This window comes from Canis lupus, chromosome 1 (genome assembly GCF_011100685.1).
Source record: "Canis lupus familiaris isolate Mischka breed German Shepherd chromosome 1, alternate assembly UU_Cfam_GSD_1.0, whole genome shotgun sequence".
Classification (NCBI taxonomy): domain Eukaryota; kingdom Metazoa; phylum Chordata; class Mammalia; order Carnivora; family Canidae; genus Canis; species Canis lupus.
The window spans coordinates 24,750,451-24,757,581 of record NC_049222.1 but is presented as its reverse complement, the minus strand read 5'-3'; the positions used below and the strand labels follow the sequence as shown (position 1 = coordinate 24,757,581).

At 44.7% G+C, this 7,131-nt stretch overlaps 1 protein-coding gene across 26 annotated transcripts in view; it reads left to right on the top strand.

The window, feature by feature from the left end:
• The window catches only part of LDLRAD4 (low density lipoprotein receptor class A domain containing 4), a 386,066-nt gene that overhangs the window by 286,949 nt on the left and 91,986 nt on the right, over positions 1-7,131 (top strand). The window lies entirely within an intron of this gene.

Genomic DNA, 7,131 nt, shown 5'->3' with positions numbered 1-7,131 from the left:
AGGGCGCAATCCTGGAGACCCGGGATCGAATCCCACATCGGGCTCCCGGTGCATGGAGCCTGCTTCTCCCTCTGCCTGTGTCTCTGCCTCTCTCTCTCTCTGTGTGACTATCATAAATAAATAAAAAATTTAAAAAAAAATCTTTAAAAAAAATAAAAAAATAAAAAAATAAAAGTAAGAAGAGGAAAAAACACATCTCCCTCTGTTTTTCTCCTAGAAGAAAAATAATCTTTGGATATGAAATACATACTTAACAATCTTTTTAACTGAATTCCATAGCCATTTAATGGACAGCCTTAAATTACGAAATACCCAGCATATTTCTCAATAGGGAAGAGCGTGATTCTAGCCGTGTTTGATGTTCTTGGGCAAAGTGTCCTTCTAGCACAATTTCAAAAATATTCCGGCCAAAATGAAGGAAATTTCTGGCAACATCTACTGTACAGGCAAACTGACCCAAGAATAATCTGATGTGGCCCAGAGGAGAGAGGCCACCGGACCGAGTCTGCCGGCGCCTGTGGCTTGAGGCGGGCTGTGTGCTGGCGTGGGTCATAGCTCTGATTTCCTTGGTGTGAAAAACGTGGGTTCTTGGTTTAGTCTGGTAATATGTGTGATGTGCAGGGACTCTGCAGGGCCTGAGAGGATCCCCAGAGAAAACTAGAAGTCCTGCCCTCCGGAAGCTTATGGTCAAGCGGGGAGGAAGACGTCCAGGGGTGCGAGCGTTCGCTGGGGCGCAGTACTCGGCGAGCGGCCCGGATTTATGGGCCCGTGGCCTGGGGCGGTCCCAGGCAGTAAATATTCATTCTGACGGAGCTTTACCGCAAGGCTTTCCATGCTCAGAGCTAGACTAGGACGGAATCCGCCGCTCTTGCCCGTGGTTCCCAGGAACCCCGCCTGCTGGCCACACCGCGCCGCCTTCGGGCCGCTCCGCCAGTCTCTGGCCCGCATGGTACCAAGGCCGCATGTTGCCGTTCTTAACTCCAGGGCCGGCCTTGGTTCAGGGTCGCCCCGGTCCTGGAGGCACCAAGGGGTCTAGGAGGGGGTGGCACCAGTTATGAGTCCCAGTCCGACCCCGCGTTCAATGCCCCGTGAGCACAAAGGCCGTCGGAACGGGGACAGAGTGTGAGGACCCTACTTGTAGAATCAGCCTCAGGGCTCGGTGATCACACTTTCTAACACTAGGGCGGAGAAAGGTGGGGGGTGGGGGGGAAGCTGCCCGAATTAGGAGGAGGAAGGGAGAGTGTCTGGCAAGGCCTGCAGGCTGGGCCACGGCGCTTGATGGGCCCTCGCAGAGGGCCGGGTGCGGGCTTGACCCCTCTGGCCCGGGCGCCGTCGGGGGTGCCGGACAGTGCGGCCCTTAGAGCAGTCCGGAGCTGTGCTGGCAGCCGGTGCAGTAGAGGCAGAGCGAGGAGGGAAACAGAGGCCGGGCCCCTGCGGGGAGACAACCCCCACGCGGCGGGTGCACTGAGGAGGACGAGTGGCAGGCCGCGGGGTTAGGGCTCCTCTGCGCTGTTAGGGCCGCAGTGGCGTCCTACTGGGCCCCTCTGTGGCTTCTGCCTTAAGGCCTGACATAGCAGCCGCCCTGCAGTGGTGCGGCAGGGAAGGGAGAACCGGGACCCGGTGCCGCTGCTGGGTGACAGCTGGGTGACGGTTGGGTGACGGCCGTTCGTCAGGAGCAGGGAGGACCTGGCGCAGGGAGCTCAGGGGAAGCGGGACATGGGATCCCGGGCCCTGAGGGCCTGGGGACTGTTGACTGTGGAGGAGGACATGAACTGCCCGCACTGCTTGGAATGGGAGGGCTCCCACTCTTTAATCCGAATATTCAAGAGTGACTTGAGTGGGGGTGGCCACCAAGGCAGCAGACTTTTGGGTCGTACCGTTCCTCCCTCTAGGAAATACGTGACTGTAAATTCATATTTGAGACCGGGGCTTCTGCTGTAGTATTTCGTCTGGACTAAATGTGGCATTAAATTGGATGATTATAAAATAGATCTGTCAATGACTGTGACTCAGTGAGTTTATTTCCAAATAGGTCACGCCAAAGTACTGCTCCACGGACTGTAGTCAGGGGAAAAAAGAAATATCGACACAATTAGAGTTACTGTTTTCTCCATTAAAAAAAAAGAAAGCAAAAAAAGCAAAAAAAAAAAAAAAGCAAGCGTGAAAGGGTGTGGGCCGATGGCGCTGGAATAAGGGCATTGGTCTTAGGAATTAGAGCAATTCAGGCAACTAGTTGACCTTGGCAACCGGTCTAATCTTAACCCTAATCTTTTGCTGTTTATCACCTTGTCTATGATTTTATATTCATGGTGAAGGCTCAGCCATCATCAGATTGGCGGAACAGGGGCATGTTCATCTCTATAATAATTTTATATAATAATTTTAATAGCAGAGTGCCCGTAAAATGCTTTGGGTTCCTGGCCCCCAGGGTGGAAGCCCTCTGTGCTCCTTGTGTTCCTACTACATGATGGCACACTCAGCTCGAGGCCCCTAGTCCCCCGGGCTCCGGGGGCAGGGGGGTCTGGGGGCCGGCGGTCCTCATCCCGAGCAGAGGCCATAGAAGGAGCCCTCGGCCAGGAGCTCAGAGCCCCAATGTCCTGTCTGCCAGCTGGAAAGAAAAGCAGAACTTGGCCAAATAAACCTGAGCCTCACATGCTCATAAACGGTATGCACCGTGTTGGGTTTTTTCCCTTGCTTTTGGTTAATAACAGCTGTTCATTCATTGTTTCCCATTAATTAATTCATCATATTTCTGAGCACCTACTGTGTGTCGAGAGCTAAGGGATATTCCAGCGAACAACCTAGTGTCCTCGCCTCTCATCGTTCTAGTTACAGGCTCAAGTTGACGAGCAAGAGGGGCCTCTCTGCGCCCACTCGTGTATGTTAATCTGTGCGGGGATTTTTCCGGCTGCACTTGGATCCATTCACTCGGGACCCATTCACTCGGTTATATTTCTGGCCCCCAACTCTTGTCAAACATGTGATTCTGTAACTCCCCACTACTCACTTCGAAAGAGCGAGAAAGGGAAGATGAAAGAGCATTGAGATTAGTAGATCTCGTGAGTTGGAGAGCGTCTTAAGGAGAGAAGGCTTAATGGTGAAGAAAGTAGAAGCAGAATTAAGGATTTACTCTTCGCCCACCATCCCAACTTTCATGGCCAGAGTGTTTTCTACTATGCCTAGCAAGAAAGTGGTTTTAAATATCTAGGTTTAATTCGAATATTAATTCTATTTGTGAATGGTATCCGAGTTGCCCATTACCATGGGACTGATTATGCTCTGACCCTTACCATAGAGTAGTATTTCACGTATCTGAATTTATATAAGAAAGTTTTTAAAAAATATCTATTTCTATAGCTAAAAGGGTAGATGATGGATGGATGGATGGATGGATGGATGGGCTTTTATAAACTCAGTTCAATGACTTACCTCAATAGGTGAATAATGTTCTACTTTGGGAAATAAAAGGATTTCTAAGTTTCTCTCTTGAATATAATACGCCTTTCACTGAACTGTAAGGGTCTGTGGAAACCTGCACAGCTCCTCTGACAAAAGGCGCAATGGAATGACGCTGTGAAAACAATATGAAATGCACTGATTTAAAATGCAATTTTAAAGTGCGTTTAATCTGAATGGGCCATGGAGCTGTTGTTTTCCTGTTTGTATTCCTATTAAATTCCCTGGAATAACTTTAAGTATATCTCTTGGCTCTTCAAACTGCCTTTCCTCCTTGTGCTTCCTGTGGATTGTTAGAACCAGCTACGTCCTTCTCAGCCACATCCTTCTTGTTTTTGTCATTGAAACTCCTGGTGGGTCTGTATTTTGCTGCCTTCTTTGGATTTTGCAGATTATTATTTCAAGGCAGTTCTTACCTGCACTTTCCTGTAACTCCCTTGCTTTTTCTTTAGTGTAACATCCACATGAACGTATCAAGACTTTTTTAAATTAGAGGGTAATTAGCTCACTGCACAGTCTGGGTCTGTGTGGTATTTGGACTTCGGGTGATGCTCCGCATGTATCAGATTTTATTTTCAGAAAGATGCTTAAATATTTAATGGGACCCATAGTTAAATAGTTAAATCACCGTGTAAACCAAAAACTTTCCTTCCTTCCTTCCTTCTTTCCTTCCTTCCCTTTCCTTTCTTTTTCTTTTCTTTCCTTTTCTTTTTTCTTTTCTTCTTTCCTTTTCTGTTCTTTTTTCTTTTCTTTTTTCCTTTTCTTTCTTTTCTTTCCTTTTTTCTTTTCTTTTTTTCCTTTTCTTTTTTCTTTTCTTTTCTTTTTTCTTTTCTTTCTTTAATTTTCTTTTCTTTTCTTTCTTTCCTTTTCTTTTTTCTTTTCTTTCTTTTCTTTTCTTTCCTTTTCTTTTTTCTTTTCTTTCTTTTCTTTCCTTTTCTTTTTTCTTTTCTTTTCTTTCTTTTTTCTTTCCCCCTCTTTTTTTTTGGTGAACAGGAATGGCACCTATATTTTTAACCCAAATAAATAAGGAGGTTTGCTTATATTCCTTTACAGTTTGGAGGAACATGCTTTAGATGGGCAAGATTTTGAGAAAGAAGATCGGAAAGCTTTATAATTTCTCTTAAATAATAACAAAAACACTCCAGCCGCATACTCAAATGTTTTAGTCTGGAATCTGATCCCTAGCTCTGCCCAGCTTCTTTACACAGGTCAAAAGAGGAAACAGCAGCTGAGGGAATGCCAGGCCCAGGTGAGGGCCCAGCGGAGGGGACGTCAGCCTGCTGGGTTCTCATTCCTTCCGTTGTATGTAAGTCATAGGTGAGTTGACTCTTTATCCAAGAGAGTGAGGTAGACAGAGAGACACATAGAAAGCATGTGGTGAGCGCTTGAGAAGCCAACCCGTCCCCGGAACATTCTGGAATCCTACCACAGAGGGCTGCTTACCTCCCTTGCCATTGGCCGTAGAGACTGAGTCTAGCTGAGTAGAATGGTTCCAACCACAGCTGTCAGGGCGCCAGTCAGCACACACAGATTCACGTTTGCTATGTGCCTTCGTATTCAGTTTGCTCCCCTGACCTCAGACCCCACAGACCCAGGCCGCTTCTAATCTACTCTCTGTAATATGGCTTTTCTTTTCTATAATATAAATAGAAACATACATAGTCCTTTGAATTTTGCTTCTTTAACTTAGTATAACATTTTTGAGGTTTACCCATGTAGGTAATATGTAGGAGTATTTGTGTTTTTGTGTGTGTGTGTGTGTGTGTGTGTGTGTGTGTGTGTGTTTAATTGCTGAGTAGTGTTGCACGGTATGACCATACTCTGATTTATCTGTTCATCACTTGATGGATATTTGAACTGTTTCCAGTTCCGGGCTATTACAAATAATGCTCCTATAAATATTCACATAGAAGTTTTGTGTGGACAAATTTTTTTTCGTTTATTTTCGGTAAATATCCAAGAGCTGACTGGCTAGATTGGGTGGTGAGTATATGTTTAATCTAAAAGATAGCGCCATCCTGGTTTTCAAAGCGGCCCTACAATTTTGCATCACAGCTAGCGGTGAGTGAGAGTTGTAGTTGCCCCTTGCCCCACATTCTGACACTTGATATCGTCAGGCCTTTTACCATTAGTCATTTAGATGTTTACGTAAACATCTCGTTGTTTTCATAGGCATTTCCTTGATGGCGAAGCATCTGATGTTAAGCATCTCTTTATGAGTTCATTGGTTATCTTTGTATACTTTTGTGAACTGTTGGTTAAAATCTTTTGCCCATTTTTAATTGGATTGTTTTTCTTTTATTAGAAACACGGATATATTCTGCATATAAAACTTTTGTCAGATAGGTCTCCTAGTCGGTGGCTTGGTCTTTGTTTTCTTAGCTGTGTTTTGAAGAGCAAAATCTAATTTTTATGCGGTCCATTTTACAATAATTTTCTTCTATAGATGATAGTTTTAATGCCCTATTTAAGAAATATTTGCCTAACTTATAAGTCACAAAGATTTGCTCCTGTTTTCTTCAATAAGTTTAGTAGCTTTAGCTCTTATGTTTCATTATTTTTTTTTAATTTTATTTCAGAGAGAGAGAGCATGAGTGGGAGGGAGCAACAGTGGGAGAGGGGGAAGCAGACTCCCTGCTAAACATGGAGCCGGACACACGGCTCAGCCCCAGGACCCTGAGATCACGACCTGGGCCGAAGACAGATACTTAACTGACTGAGCCACCCAGACGCCCCTCATGTGTTTTCGTTCTATGATCCTTGTAAAGTTAATTTTTGTAAATGATGTATGATAAAATTCAAGTTCACTTTCTTGCATAGGTAGCTGTTCCAGGCCCAGCTGGTACAAAGGCTACATTTTCCCCTTTGAAATACCAGGGTGCCTTGGTGAAAATCAATGGACCATATAAGGATGGGTCTATTTTTGGTCACTCTGTTCTGTTCCATTGAAGTTTATGTCTATCCTTACATGACTGCCACACTCTCATGGTTATGCTAGCTTTACAAGAACTCTGGAAGTTAGGTATCGTAAGTCTTCCCATCTTACCCTTTTTTTAAGACTGTTTTGGCTTTAGGTTCTTTTCTTTTTCACATAAAATTTCAATTTTGTTTGTCAGTCTGCAAAAGAAAGTATGCTAGGATTTAATGGCAATTGCCTAAATCTAAAGGTTAGTTGGGGAAGAATTGCCATCTTAATAATTTTGAGTCTTACCGTCCATTAACATTGTGTGTCCTTCCACATACCAAGGTCTACTTTGATTTTTCTGTGTAAAGTTTTGTAATTTTTAGCACATGGGTCATTCATTAAATTCATTATATTTACTCCCAAGGATATTTTTATGCTATTGTAAGTGAATTTTTAAAAAGATTTTATTTATTTATTCATGAGAGACACACACACACACAGAGAGGAGGGGCGGGCAGAGACACAGGCAGGAGGAGAAGCAGGCTCCATGCAGGGAGCCCGACGCAGGAGTCAATCCTGGGTCTCCAGGATCACGCCCTGGGCCGAAGGCAGGCGCTAAACTGCTGAGCCAGCCGGGCTGCCCCGTAAATGAAATTTTTAAAAACTTTTATTTGTACGTCATTATTGCTAGTTTAAAGAAATGTAGTAGGTTTTTGTACTTTAACCTTGTATCCTGTGACCTTGCTCAATATATGTATTTGTTTTAGCAG